The sequence below is a fragment of the Hypomesus nipponensis genome, chromosome 14, assembly GCF_054491055.1.
Source record: "Hypomesus nipponensis isolate SF chromosome 14, ASM5449105v1, whole genome shotgun sequence".
In the NCBI taxonomy this organism is placed as follows: domain Eukaryota; kingdom Metazoa; phylum Chordata; class Actinopteri; order Osmeriformes; family Osmeridae; genus Hypomesus; species Hypomesus nipponensis.
Genome location: NC_140374.1, coordinates 8,851,904 through 8,868,163, shown reverse-complemented (window position 1 = coordinate 8,868,163; position 16,260 = coordinate 8,851,904). Strand labels below are relative to the sequence as shown.

Genomic DNA, 16,260 nt, shown 5'->3' with positions numbered 1-16,260 from the left:
AGTTAAATGCTTTGGTAAAAAGGTAGGTTTTAAGCTGTCTTTTAAAAATGTCTAGCGTATTTGCTTCTCTGATATTTATGGGTAATTTGTTCCATAGTTTTGGGGCGTAATTGGCAAAGGCAGCATCACCAATCTTCTTATGGCTGCTTCCGGCGACCCCTAATATAATAGCATTTGATGATCGCAGTGTTCTAGCTGGTGTGTAGTTTATAAGAGAGTTAGCAACGTATCCAGGTCCTTGTCCGTGTAGAGCTTTGTATGTGAGGAATAGGACCTTAAAGTAAATTCTGAAGGTAACAGGGAGCCAGTGTAAAGTAGCTAGGACAGGACTAATGTGTTCTCTCCTTTTAGTTTTGGTTTAATAATCTAGCTGCAGAATTTTGAATGAGCTGTAGTCTTTCAGTGTTTTTTTGGGAAGACCAGCAAAAAGTGCGTTACAGTAGTCCAGTCGGCTGGATATAAAAGCATGAATTAACTTCTCTGCATCATTTTGGTTTATGAATGGTCGTACCTTTGCTATATTCCTCAGGTGAAAGAAAGCAGTTTTGGTCACTTTATTAAGAAGGTGAATATGAACTAATTAACTTTGAAGAAATTACATATTTGTATCATTATGAGTCATTAGTATGGGGTTTCAGCTGGGTTTTTCACATGTGTAACTTGGAGTAACCCAAACTCTAATGAAAATACGAATATTCAAGTGTTAAATTGTAAGACTGTGAAATACAAGATAAATGTATTATCTTCAGATTGGCTAAAAAATCACTTGGTTCAAAGAGCCTTGTCTAAGGATTCAACTGGAAAATTGTCTTCTAAACTTGAGTCAACTAGTGATTCTAACCAAATGTTCCATCAAAGTAAAAAAAAAAACTGTGTTTCAGTGAGCCTCAGTAAACTGAGCTTAATGTCGGTATAGTTTAAATGACAATGTTGATAAGACTGTCAGTCCAGGGGCCTGTACTACGAATCAAGATCAACATACTCTGGATTACTTTCAGTTACCCGGCTACGCGAAGCCTAACAATCGCAGTCACGTTAAGCGGTACTACGACGGCGGTTATTAACTCTCTAACTCAACCCAGATCTTTCCAATCTAGAGACGTGCGCGTTCACATAAAGGGGCGGTGTTTGCATCGTATGTCCAATCGCAAACTTGGACAAAACAAGAGCCGCATATTTCACGCAGGAGAAGCAGACAATAATCTTACTAACTTTGTCTACCCCTCCTGCGTGAAATATTGTAATACAAGCATATCAGGAATACAGACATAATACAGGCAAAATTCAACAAAGTCGCTGCTGCCAAGCTGGCAAAAAATAACATACGCTGTAAATGCGTAAGCTACATGACTTATTGAAGATGTGACCATAATTACAGGTGCATTCCACAACGTTGCTGTATTATTTTAGTTGCAACCCTGCAATGGCAAACGATCGTGGGAGCAAATGCTAAATAAATATAAAACCATAATTCAAAACGGTAAGTAGCAGTAGGCAATACTTGCACATATTTTAAGGCCAACAAGTACAAGGCTGAATTGCCTGAATTAGTCCCTTTTGTAGGATATTGTATAGCTACAAAAGGCCTATAGAACAATGAAATTGCCTGCAGCCAACAGGAAGAAAAATTAGGCAACTGGTGGCAGCAGGTTGGAAGCCCAGGCATATGTATGTTTCAAGTAATCTATGTGACCATGTTCATTCAAGAATTATTTATGAATATTGTAGGAGTGAAATGTATTACTGTTCTCTGCAGTGACAGGAAATACAGTGGTGTTGCCGCCACCACCCGCTGTCGTCCCACTGTGCCATACAGGTAACAGTGAAACTAATAGTCATACGCCAGTATGTATGCCATATGTGGTTGCTGAATATGGATCAAATATACCATTTACTTTCTCAAGTGGAGGTCCTAGATGATCAGGAAACTGTGTCTGCCTGCTCATTTTGGGGATACACCTTTGAGTTTTATTTACCACTTGCAACACAGATGGTGAGAGTGTGTGAATGTGTGACTGTGATTGAAGTGTCTGTAATGACTTACTAATTGTGGTGGTCTCAACATAAGACACAAGTCCTTAAAGTGCTCATTTCAAATATGACTCAATTGATTACATTTCTATGGTGTTGAACTCTGCAGGAAGAGGAACTTCTTCCTCCCCCTGAGCCTAGGGCCTCCACTTCAAGGCCAAGACAAAGACACAAGGTATAAGCAAAAAACCACAGTAGTCAAATGGACACCTTCAACTTTCTCCAAGTGTGCCTTGCAAAGGGACAATGTTCTTCATTTGTTTCAGGTTGGAGCAGACAGTGTGAGGGCCCTGTATAAAAGAACCCTGGAGCTCGATTATAAGAGGCTTTTAATTAAAAAAACAAGGCTGGAGACAGAAAAACTGGAATATGAGAAGAGATCGTACATGACTGAATGAACGACACTAAACTTAGTTACACTGACATATTTTTCCTGTTCCTAGGGGAGGGAAAACACGAGGATGTATTTGTCAAACTTTTATCTACGTTTTGATATTTTTATACCTTTTTGTGGCTTTTTTGTTGTGCCTTTTGAATCTTTTGTGGGGGGTTTCACCACTTCTCTCTTTCAATGTCCTATTTATTATTTTTGAAAAATGCTATAAAAGTGAATGAAACATCAAAAATCAATGAAAGTAGTGAAATGATCATTTATGTATCACTTGTGAAGAGCTTTGTACAGATAGCCATTGTTCTTTTTGGTTTGAAAGGTTTTGGTTGAAAGAAACCCCAATTTCTGATATGGAAATGATTAGAAAATGGGTCAAAGCAACCCAAGGACAAAAGGGTTAAGGGGAGACACACTGAATAGGGATAACGTATCAACATGAAACCTCCCAAGTTGATAACTAATAGTAGGTCAAATAATGTTTTCATTACTAGTTTCCTGTAAATGTAGGCCTATGTTTAAATGAGCAAATGATGACGTTGTAAAATATGATATTCTTTGCATACATTTCCAGAACAGAAATCAGAACATTGAGTGAAAAACCATCTTTCATTTTGTCAACATATTAGGAGTCCAAAGTTTTTACAAAGGGCACTTTGGATATCTATTTTTCATCACTCCATTAATCAGAATATAGTGGCAACAGCCATTAAATAAAATCCGTTCAAAATTGTGCGGCAGACCGTGTTCTTGCTCAGGTTCTCCGCATCACCCACACTAGCTACTAGTACACAAAACTAGCTACCCATAGCGAAACACCGAAACGCTATGCATTCAGTCTGTGGGACTGAGTGCACAGCTCCAATGCGTTGCATTGGCAACATACGGCTCAAGAAGCTGGCAATATACGTAATTCCCTCTGCTAAGAATCTATATCTTTCAGAAAGATACTAATGAGGGAATGCAAAAGGGTTTTGTCGGTCTCTAAATGTTCTGGCTCTTCTGAACGCACCTCTCACTATCAGCGCACCAAGCTGCACAGGATCTACTATGAACGGTGACAACATTATCGTCAAGAATGAGTTAGTGGGCGGGGTTTTTATACCGGTTGATCTCTGATCTCCAACTTAACCTGCTCCCGACCAGGTTAGCCGTTCAGCATGTGTTACCATGGCGATCTACCCCGTTAACAAGTGATCCACTGTCGTAGTACAGAAAACCCTGGGTTGAACCTGAAGTTACCTCGCTAACGCCAAATCTTGATTCGTAGTACAGGCCCCAGGTTAGCCGTTCAGCATATGTTACCATGGCGATCTACCCCGGTGTGATAACTGGGCAGAGTAATTAAAACATGTTAATCCGCTGGTCCACTAGGTGGCAGCAACCCTATGTTGTTACGGTTGAGTTAACCTATACTAAGCACAGAACAGAATACTAAGCACAGAAGTTCAGTGAGAAATGTGCCTCAGTTGGCCATGTTGGGTGTGCTGCATACTGTGTTTGCCAACAAAGAAATAAAGTTCCTTAAATGTGTAACAAGAAGCCTCCGGGAGTTACTACATAAATGGCGACGAGGATAAACTAAAGCCGATGCCTCGTGGGGATGCAACGGACGCAAGCGAAACAGTAAGACTTTATAAAGTTGCTACGTTAGCATGAGCGGATCCAAATCCAAGTCAGACATTACCCCGAGAATAATCATGGCGGCGGCCTTGGTAGGGAGCACCGCTCCGTCCGACAATGAGACACAGACGTGGGAAGAATATTGTGAGGTTCTTCACCATTTTTTTGAAGCTAACGAAATCACAGATGCAAGTTGGCAGAAAGCTATATTTCTCAGTTCAGTGGGAAGTCAGACGTACAGCCTCGTGAGGAACCTTGTCAGTCCCGCCAAACCAGGAGACAAGACGTTTGCAGAACTGGTCAACATTTTTAAGGAACATTTCAACCCCAAAACCAGCGAGATTGTGCAGCGGTTCAAGTTTAATTCCAGACAGAGGAAACTTGAGGAAACAGTAATGGAATACATCGCTGTGTTAAGGAAGTTAGCACTGGACTGCAGCTATGGAGACAAGTTGTTGGAGATGCTACGCGACAGACTGTCAGAACCGGATTTGACATTTGAGAAAGCACTGAAGCTGGCACAAGCCATTGAGACAGCCAGCAAGGATGTTAAGGATTTACAGTCGCTGGAGTCTACACCCTCACACATGAGGACACCTCTAGCAGTGCACAAAATGTCTACAAAGCAGTTCCCCATTAAGCAGCAGCACCAGTATAACGCTTGTTACAGATGTGGAGGTGAGCAGCACAGGGCTTGGGAATGTAGGTTTATTAAGGAAACCTGTCATACGTGTGGTAAAATTGGCCACATTCAAAAAGTGTGTAGGTCAGGAGGCTCTGTTAGCACTTCACAGGCTAGAGGGGGTGGAGTACCAGCAGGGAAGTATGGGAAAACCCAGGGAACACATTATGTCAGCCAGGGGGAGGGCGACATAGACGAAGATGAAGTCATGTTCACACTGTACAAAATAGATGGACTAGACATACCAGCAGAGGAGCCATTTATACAGACATTGACTGTTAATGGGGATAAACAGCAATTTGAAATGGACTCGGGGTGTGGGGTAACAGTAGTGAACCACTCTGTGTACAAAACCTTATGGGGGAAGGAGGTGCCAGAGCTACGCTCATGTAGAGTGAGGCTAAAAACATACACCGGACATAAAGTAAATGTTGTGGGGGAAGCAGTGGCTAAAGTACAGCATAAACAGCTAGTAGAGAACTTACCATTGGTAGTGGTGGCAGGTTCAGGCCCCAGTCTAGTAGGCAGGTACTGGATTAGGAGGCTAGGGTTACAGTGGAGACCAGAACCCCAGATCCACCATGTTCAGACAGAGATCCCAGAGAAGGCACAGTGGAGACCAGAGCCACAGATACTCCAGGTTAAAGAGGAGACCTTGGAGGAGGTACTGGGGGAATTTGGGGAGGTTTTCAAAGACGAACTAGGGAGATTCAGAGGCCCCCCAACAAAAATATACGTGGACAAGGAAGCAGCCCCCAGGTTTTTTAAAGCCAGACCCGTCCCATACGCCATGAAAGGGAGAGTTGAGGCTGAACTCGACCGTCTCCTTGCAGAGAAGATAATTGAACCAGTAAAATATGCTGAGTGGGCAGCGCCGGTGGTCCCTGTGTTGAAACCAGATGACACAGCAAGACTATGCGGAGACAACAAACTGACAGTGAACCAGATCTCAAAACTGGAGCAGTATCCAATTCCCAGAATTGAGGACTTGTTTGCCATCCTTTCAGGTGGAAAGAAATTCACAGTTAGATCTGAGTCACGCCTACCACCAGATTCCATTGGATGAGGAAGCAAAAAAGTATGTAACTATAAATACACACAAAGGCTTGTTCACATACAAAGTGTTACCTTTTGGAGTTTCATCATGTCCGGCTATTTTCCAACGTACCATGGAGGGACTACTGCAGGGCATCCCTCGTGTGGCAATCTTCCTGGATGACATTCTGCTGACGGGAAAAGACGACAAAGAGCACCTGCAGACTCTGACCATGGTGCTGAAACGGCTACAGGAGGCTGGTCTACGGCTTAAGGGGACCAAGTGTGTGTTCATGAGTGAGGAAGTGATATTTTTGGGTCACAAAGTGGATGCAACAGGACTGCACCCAATGCATGAGAAGGTGGAAGCGATCAAAGAGGCACCCTCACCTTCAAATGTGACAAAGTTAAAGGCATATCTGGGACTATTTAACTATTACAACAAGTTCCTTCCAAATCTGTTTACCGTCCTTGCTCCGGTGCACAAACTGTTACAAAAAGACACAAAGTGGCAGTGGGGAGATGCGCAACAAGCAGCCTTTAACACATCAAAAGACCTCATGCAGTCAGCTCAGGTGCTTGTGCATTACGATCCAGAGAAGGACATTGTGCTGTCATGTGACACGTCACCATACGGGGTAGGTGCCGTTCTGTCACACCACATGCCAGATGGAACTGAAAGACCCATTGGTTTTACCTCACGAACACTAAACACAGCAGAGAGGAACTAGTCACAACTGGATAAGGAAGGTCTGTCAGTGATGTTTGGAATACAACGCTTCCACGAGTACATTTATGGACGGAAATTCACTATAGTGGCAGATCACAAGCCGCTGTTCAATGAGATGAAAGCAGTGCCACAAATGGCCTCGCCCAGGATCCAAAGGTGGGCTGTAACACTGAGAGCCTACGAATACACAATAGTGTATAAAGAAGGAAAACATCACAGCAATGCTGACGCTCTCAGCCGCCTTCCTTTGCTAGATACAAGTGGAGACGTCGGAAGAGAAGGGTTCTCATGCTGGAGAGCTCTGACATCACGCTGGTGACAGCTGATCAAGTGAAAGCATGGACAGACAAAGATCCAGTACTGTCGAAGGTGCGAGAAATGGTTCACAACGGCTGGTCAGCAAAAGACAGAGGGGAGGAGTTTGCCCCTTATGAGGTGAGGAAACTTGAACTTAGTATTCAAAATGGCTGTGTGATATGGGGGTCGAGAGTGGTTATGCCAAAACCAGGCCAAGGAAGTGTCATGAGACAACTTAATCAATGCCACCCGGGAGTGTCCAGGATGAGAGCATTGGCTAGGAGTTACGTATGGTGGCCGAAGCTGGACGAAGAAGTGGAGGATACGGTAAAGGCCTGTACAACATGTCAGGAGCATCGCAACGTCCCGGCACCAGCTCCGTTACACCCCTGGGATTGGCCTGACAAGCCCTGGAGTCGTATTCACGTGGATTATGCCGGACCGTTCATGGGGAAAATGTTTTTTGTGCTCATAGATGCACATTCAAAATGGATGGACGTGTATCCAGTGAACTCTGCCACTTCAGCCACCACAATTGAGTGCCTGCGAACCAGTTTCAGTAACCATGGACTGCCTGAGTTGTTGGTGTCTGATAATGGCACTTGTTTCATCAGCACAAAGTTCAACGTGTTTCTAAGTAAAAATGGAATCCGTCATGTGACCTCTGCACCCTACCATGCCTCCAGTAACGGGTTAGCAGAGAGAGGGGTACAAACATTTAAGAGAATGATGAAAAAATTTCCAGAAGGCACGCTGACAGCTAAAGTAGCCAGAGTGTTATTCAGCTACAGAGTGACACCTCACACTACAACAGGCCTTTCTCCAGCAGAGCTGCTTCTTGTGAGGAAACTACGTTGCACTTTGGATTCCATACACCCAGACCTAAACAATAGAGTGCAGAATAAACAGGAAAGACAAATAAAAGATCATGACAAAAAGGCAAAAGAACGCTGGTTTTAAACAGGAGATTCAGTGCTGACCCAGAACTTCAGTTTTGGACCCAAGTGGATGCCAGGAATCATTGAGTCAGTGACGGGACTAGGGATGGGTATCGAGAACCGGTTCTGTAAGGACCCGGTTCTACATTTCTCAAAACCCGAATATCAATAAGGTCCAAGCTTATCGATACCGCTATCGAGACCAAGTAATATAATGTAACGTTGACTTATGTATCGAGAAAAAAGTAATGTTATTTGGGTTTCGTTAACTGGTCATTTAGCTATATCAGGTGCATTTTGTTGAAACGTGTTCAACTTTTCATAAAGTCAATGAGCTTGACAATGTCACTTCGTCAACCAACCAATCACGGTCTAGTTACTCACAGGTTGTGGACAGATTTAGATATAGCCAGTCAGGATCCATTGTGCCTATTTGCTCCTTTTAGCCAGCCTCCTCCTGAGAGCATCACGTTCCCCTTGTTCTATTTTACATCTGTTTTACTTAAGAAATAGAAAAGTATCGATAGTGGTATCGATAAAGACTCGAATCGTTAAGCAGTCTCAAAAATGGTATCGATATCGATAAACATGAACGATACCCATCCCTAGACGGGACCAGTGTCATACAAGGTGATGTTGGGTGATGAGAGAATAGTGAGGAGACATGTGGATCAGATCCATGCTCACCACCAGAGACCAGGAAGAGGAAATGAAAAACAACAAACTGTGTCAACTCAGCCTAACACAAAAGGTGAAGCATGGCTGGATGCTGAGGAGGTTGCGCTCAGTGGTGACCAGTTGGAAGAGCCAGCAGCAACAGAAGTTGTAGGAAGTTCAGACCAAAGTGCTGTGGCAAACCAAACTCCAGTGAGGAGACTGGCAAAAAGGGAAACTAAGTTGCCCAGTTATCTTAAAGACTTCAAATTGAACTAAGAGAAAGAGACTCGTTGATAAGTGGCCCTTAATATGGACACCTAATCAAACAGGAAATTAAACTGATGTTTGTGTTGTTAGAATGTTCCTAAAAACAAATGTTTGTATAACCTGCTTAAGGAGGGAGGGATGTGATAACTGGGCTGAGTAATTAAAACATGTTAATCCGCTGGTCCACTAGGTGGCAGCAACCCTCTGTTGTTATGGTTGAGTTAACCTATACTAAGCACAGAACAAGTTCAGTGAGAAATGTGCCTCGGTTGGCCATGTTGAGTGTGCTGCATACTGTGTTCGGCAACAAAGAAATAAAGTTCCTTAAATGTGTAACAAGAAGCCTCCGGGAGTTACTACACCCAGTAACAAGTAATCCACCGTCGTAGTACAGAAAACCTTGGGTTGAACCTGAAGTTACCTCGCTAACGCCAAATCTTGATTCGGAGTACAGGACCCAGGGCTACTGGTCCTTGAAGTCTTGAACTTCTGTGAGTATTAACCTAGGTCTGAAAACAATGTGAAAAGCCTTTGATTGTATGAAATGAACAATATTGTAAACTATTGAAATTCTAACATATGTATTCATAAATATCAAACAAAGGGCCCAATGTTCAGATTCCTTATGGTTGGCCAAAGTGTCTATGTTGTGGGATCTTTGGGGAAACCCAATGGCTTTTGCAGAAAGGGTTTTCTTCTTTCTTTCCAATTTTCTGTTTTAATTCACTTCAGTTCACTTAAATTATGATCAATTTAACTCTAACTTATTTCTGATTAATGCAGTTTGATAAACAAGTCATATTTACTTGGACAATTAAATATATAAAGACAAAACCATTTTTACTTTGTTAATTTTCCATTCCACATATAGTATAGATGCATACAGAGAATATTAAGAAATATTTATTGACATCTTTATTAGGGTTCCTCCGTCAGGAGGTTTCTCATGGGGAACAAAAAAGCCTTGAGGACCCATAAGGTCCGTGTAATATCCTCACGACCACACGATGGTTTGATTTAACGTTTCTTTATTGTCTACTACCCACCAACATAGCATAGCCACGGCCTAAATTTCTTCTCTGCCCTTTGTCTATCTAACACAGTGTCTTATACCTTTAACCCCAACGTTACCTCCCCTAGGGGATTAATGCAGGTAGGCTTTTCTCTTAACTTACAACATTCCCTCCCCTCAGAGAACTAGTAGAAGCTAACTCCCAAACTGAACACATCATTTTCTGTTACCCCCATCCTCATAAATACAAATAAATACATATCATAATCATATCATAACAAATACATAATACATACAAAGAACATGCTTCAGATAGGGATTTGGGTGGACTACCTCATCCCAGTGAGATTCCAGGACGCATTCTTGTCCTGTGTATGTGGAACTCACTACTAAACTGATCACAGCCATGCCAACCATTCAACGTCTGTTTTTACCAGCTTGCAGAGAAGTAATCAGGAGCCTTTCTTGCTCGCTGAGACTTTCTCACTGCTGGTTGTTCCTCTGCCGGAAATGGCTCTGTCAGTTCATCGGCTGTTTCGGCAGCCATGCCATCATCATCAGCGCAGAAAGGTGTCTCAGGTCCGATTGGTGGTTCCACTTGTGAAACCTCAGGTAAGGCCTCCGGTTTCCTTGGTGCTGGGGAACTTCTGCCACGCACCTGGTCAATGTGTCGTCTCACCACTTGTCTGTTCCCGAGTGTGACTTTGCAGGATACAGGACCAGTCTTTTCTGTTACGGCACCAGGTATCCATGTGGGTCCTGAGCTGTAGTTACGTGTGAAGACCAAGTCCCCTTCCTCAAGCATCCTTGCTCTGGCATGCCTGTCATGGTAATACTTTTGTTTCTCCTGCTTCCCGTGCACTTTGCCTTGGAAATCTGGGTGTATTAGGTCTAGCGTTGACCTCAACTTCATACCCCACAATAACTCAGCTGGTGATTTTCCCGTGGTGGATTGAGGGGTTATACGGTAGTTGAACAGTGCTCGTGCGATTTTGGTGTCCATTGAGTCCCCTGTGCTCTTCTCAACCAGTGACTTAAAGGTTTGCACTGCCCTCTCCGCCAAGCCATTAGAAGAGGGGTGATATGGTACCGTAGTGATGTGCCTTATCCCATTCTTCTCTTTGAATTCTTGGAACTCTTCACTGGTGAAACAACTGCCATTATCCGACACCATAACCTCGGGTATGCCGTGTCGACTAAAACTCTGTCTCAGGCACTCAATCGTGACAGCCGATGTGGACCTACTCACCGCATGCCCTTCAATCCACTTTGAGTATGCGTCCACCTGAATCAGAAACATTTTCCCTTTCCACGGACCTGCATAATCAACATGGATTCTTTCCCATGGCTTGTCTGGCACTTCCCACGGATGTAATGGGGCCACTGGCGGAATGTTTCTACTTTCCTGACATGTCCCACAGGCCGTCACCTGCTCCTCCACCTCGGCACAATGGTGTACTCATACGCTGCCAGTGTGACTGCCCATCTCTGTAACTAGGGCGACGCCATCTGTGGTATGGCTCGCATCTCACTGAATAGTGAGATTAGCGGCTCATGATCCGTCACAAGATTTTCTCAGCAGGTTTGAGGGTCCTTGACACGAATCCTATGGGTCTGTCCGAACCATCCGTCATTTGATGGGAAAGTACTGCCCCCACCCCGTAGGGCGAGGCATCACATGCCAAGATGAGAGGTTTGTTTCCATCATAATGTACTAACACACTACAGGACTGCAGCAGCACTTTTGACTCCTCAAATACCTTCTGCTCCCTCGAACCCCATTACCAATTTTCCCTTTTCCGTAACAAGGTGTGTAGCGGGGCCAGCAGCATGGAGAGTTTTGGTAGGAATCTGTGGTAATAATTCAACAACCCCAGGTAAGCTTTCAACTCACTGACATTTTGTGGTTGAGGGGCTCCAGCGACAGCCTCCATCTTGTCTGTCAGCGGACGCAAACCGCTGGCATCTAATTTGTGTCCCAGAAACACCACCAATTCCCGCTTTGATCCTCGTCGCCAATTGTAATATCCTCACGACCACACGATGGTTTGATTAAACGTTACTTTATTGTCCACTGCCCACCAACATAGCATAGCCACGGCCTAAACTTCTTCTCTGCCCTTTGTCTCTCTAACACCGTGTCTAATACCTTTAACCCCAACGTTACCTCCCCCTAGGGGATTAATGCAGGTAGGCTTTTCTCTAAACTTACAACAGTCCGCCTGATGGATTTTCTTGTACAGTGATAATTTGGGAAAACCTTCAAAATTCCTCTTCTCTTGAACCAAAAGTCTAATTAACTAGAATTTGTTTACAGATATGTATCATTGACGTATTTAAAAATGTTACGTATAGCAATTGATTAAAATACAAAATGGCTGAAAGGGGTGTATTTATGTAAATGTCCACATTGCCTCAATATTTTTTTGTCACTAAATCAAATGTCATTTTGAATGATGGGTTTTCAAACCTAATAGGCTTTAAGGTGACAAAATGTATGTCAAAATATGACTGAATTACAGCTATTTGAACTTGGACCAAATCTGACAATGCTCGCCATTGGAGAAACAGCTTTTTGTATTATCCAGTTACTGAACTTTGTGTATTCCATGCCTGGGAATGGCTCAATTGGCAATTGAATCGAATAAAAAATGGCTGAAAGAGGTGTATTTATGTAAATGTACACTTTACCTCAATTTCTTTGTGTCAATAAATCAAATATAATTTTGACTGATGGTTTTTCAAACTTAATAGGGTTCAAGATGACATATCTCTGAAGTACCATAAACAATTTCACCTTGGTATGTTAATATGATCGAATGAGAGCTGTTTCAACTTTGGCTGAATCTGACAATACTTACCACAGGAGAAACAGCTTACTTTTTTGCACAGTAACTGAACATGTTAACTGAATAGTTCAATGAGCTGGAGCGGTGACCTGCAAAGTATAAGGTCGTAGGTTCGAATCCAGCTACATTTAATCCGTCTTAAATTTGCATATATGTTTAGTTAAACAGGATAACATCGTTCTGAAGTTCCAATGCGCAATTTCACCTTTATATGTCAAAAGATCATTGAATTACAGCTGTTTAAACTTTGGCCGAATCGAACAAGCCATGCTATAGGAGATACAGCTTCTTTTTTTTTACAGAAACACTTTTGGCACCTATTGTAATTAGGGTTCCTCCGGTAGGAGGAAACCTATTGTTTTTGTTAGTTAGGGTTCCTCCAGTAGGAGGGAACCTATTGTTTTTGTTAGTATTCCTATTATTATTATATTTCTCCGCTAAATGGCCCAATAGCTAAAAAAGTCCGGGACCCGATTTTTTACAATTTGGCCCAATGATACAACAGGTCCCTCACTACTCCCACACGGCTAGTCGCCCTTGTGCACCCATAGGTGGCGCTATAAAACACGCCCAAAGTCTACGTGATTTCCCCAGCGCCCCATTATTCCAAAATGCCTGAAAATTGGTATACATGCCTTATTTCTCATGGGGAACAAAAAAGCCTCAAGAACCCATAAGGTCCGCCTTGATAGATGTTGCTGTACTGTCCAAATTGGTACAACCTTCAAAACCCTTCTCCTCATGAACCATAGATCCAATCGACTTGTAATTTTTATCGTAATTCACTAAATTCTAGTCCTAAAACGTCAGGGAGGGCTGCTTTTTGTAGACGAAGAAGAGTCTACTGAAGATAGCCAGTATATAGGATCCTTCACAACAAGCCTATTTCATTTGTCATTTTCCTGAGAAAGCGACCTATGTTAGCCAGGCTAGTTTCACTCGGTCAGCCTATTTAAAGGTCTCTGACAGTCAGAATCACTGTTTACAGGTAAAGGTTGAGCTGGTCTTTGGTCAGATGTGTATATTGACCTGTTTAGAGCTAAATACTCTTGCCAGAGCCTGGAATCGAGCCAAATGTTTGGTGTGACTTTGCATGGCCGGGTCTCCATCAGTTCAACACATTTGGATTCAAGCTCAAGTAATGCCACTGCATTTCACAGTCAAAACTGTAGTTTATGTCAAGTGTATATGTAAAAAGCTTCATTTTTCACAACTGACATGGATCCTTTCTTCACTTTTACAGGTCTGGAGGGTCATGCAGAGGCCTGCTCAACAGAGTTCAACAGAGGGTGCTGAGAGAAAAACTGATCCCTTGCTGGACTACCCCCCTCTAGCTGGACAGAATCAGAATCAGGACAGCTTTTCTTCAGCCCTGACCCCAGGACAGCTTCATCCAGCTGCCCTGCCCTGACTGACTGCCTGCAGGCCCTGCTTGCCCCTGCATGCAGGCCCTGCCTGCAGGCCCTGCTTGCCCCTGCCTGCAGGCCCTGCTTGCCCCTGCCTGCAGGCCCTGCTTGCCCCTGCCTGCAGGCCCTGCTTGCCCCTGCCTGCAGGCCCTGCTTGCCCCTGCCTGCAGGCCCTGCTTGCCCCTGCCTGCAGGCCCTGCTTGCCCCTGCCTGCAGGCCCTGCTTGCCCCTGCCTGCAGGCCCTGCTTGCCCCTGCCTGCAGGCCCTGCTTGCCCCTGCCTGCAGGCCCTGCTTGCCCCTCCAGAGACAGTCACCCCACAGACACAGTATCTCTGCACACTGCTTTCTTGAGGACATTGATGAAAAAGGACAAACCAGCATTTTTTACTTTGATGAAAGTCTAAATGTTAAAGCCTTTCCATGTCCCAGCATGCCAAGCTGCTGACTTTTAGTGTCTTAAGTAATAAAGCCAGTTCAAGTTTTAGACTTTTGACCTGAATCCAATGATTAGTCCTCTGAATAAAAAACACTCGAGAAGTACTGCTTCTTGGATGATTTGTGCTCCACATCAGTTCATCTCACACATTTGCCTTTGTTTCCATGGGATTCATGGAATTGCTAGTTTCTGCTCCACCATTGTGAAATAAAAAATAATTTAGGACAGCAATTCCATTTTTGTGTTATCTTTTCGCATTACACACATTTAGTCAATGTTCTTAAACTTAACCGATTGTTGTCAATTTACCATACTGTTCATATTGAACAGACATCAGTGGTATTAAAAGGTCTTAAAAAGTCTAACATTTAACTTGTTTACACGTGTAGACACCATGTGAAACCCCCACCCCCCACTCCAGAGACAGCTGGTGACAGAGAGGTGCAGACATTAAGTTAAACATAGTTATGCCTTAAGAGTAGGGTAAAAAATAGAGACTAAATGTGTAAATGGATGTTGAAACTCAGTTTTCTGAGTTGGTGCATGTCAGTTTTGGCAAGGGTTGTCTTTTAAACCTCCTGGTTTAAAAAATAATTCAGATTTGATTGGAACTCTCTCTTTTATACATTTATAGTTGGATTTGTCATTTAACAGCCATTTAATTCATTAAGCAAGTTGTTTAACTCAAACAACCATAACACGGTACATATGGTATACAAAGCTGCAGTCAGATTAGGCGAAATTGTTGGCTTGGATGTTATCTTGACATATACATGGGGTCTTGATGATGATGCGCACGCAGCTTCAAGGCAGAAAGACGCGTTCCATTTCAGGAGACTCCGAGACCTTAGCGCGTCACTAGCATCTCGTCACATCACGCAGTCGGAGCACAGCTGGATAATCAGCGTCAGCGCTCTTGGGTACCCAGCATGCAGTGCGGCATGTCAAAAAACGTCAAGACTTGTGGAAAATAGTTTGTTACAACAGCTATGCAAGGTATTTCAGTTGTTGCGTTCGTTCAGTTAGATGTTTGTAATATTGTTGTTTAAAATATTCTTGTTGGATACCCTGAGAGTGCATGTTGTGTGCTTTAATGGGAAATTAGTCGGCCATTGTGCATTAACGCTTGCAAGGAGTTGATCATGGGCTATGCATTAGACCTATTGTCAATGAGGATTGACTTGATTGTAAATTGGCTGTGGTTCTGGAATGTGGTCTTCAAAAATTCTGGAAAGAGTGTTGTGATCAATGTGTTTTGATTGAGGGCGGCAATTTTTGGTCGACATCTAAACCTCATGCGTCCGCTACAGCAATCATGCTTTGGCGTGACTTGCGCTGGGAGGGAGGTAAACAACATGGATTTGGATAGTGTGCGGGCAGGTGTATTTTTATATAGGGTGAAATGGAATGAGAAATGGAATACAAAATGTCTGAAATTTGTGTATTTATGTAAATGTCCACATTGCCTAGATATCTTTGTGTCAATAAATCAAATATCATTTTGAATGATGGTTTTCAAACCTTATTGGGTTCAAGAGGACATCACGAAGTACCATCAACAATTCATCTTGGTATGTCAAAATATGATTGAATTTGAGTAGTTTAAACTTTGGCTGAATCTAACAACTCTTACCACAGAAGAAACAGCTTACCAGACTGTGCCTGGATTCGAACCTGTGACCTCGCACTTTGCAGGATACTGTTTCAACTCTTTCCGCTAAAGCTGGGGAACAATCGCCTGTTTGAGGGGGGATGAAGGGGGAGAAGGGAGGGGGAAGAAAAACTGAGGAAAAAGGGAGAAAAAAGGGAGAAAAAGAGGAAAAAGAGAGAAAAGGGGTTAAGTGGAAAGTCCCCATTCATAGTTAAAACATTTTTAACCCGTTATGGTTTAAGATAATTTGAAAAAACA

The 16,260-nt window shown here is 43.2% G+C and overlaps 1 long non-coding RNA gene across 1 annotated transcript; it reads left to right on the top strand.

Moving 5' to 3' along the window:
* Positions 1-8,801: 8,801 nt before the first annotated feature.
* On the top strand, positions 8,802-15,857 carry LOC146258501 (uncharacterized). Its single transcript, XR_014729811.1, has 2 exons — positions 8,802-9,139; positions 13,753-15,857. It is a non-coding gene; the product is annotated as an uncharacterized LOC146258501 (long non-coding RNA).
* Positions 15,858-16,260: the final 403 nt, after the last annotated feature.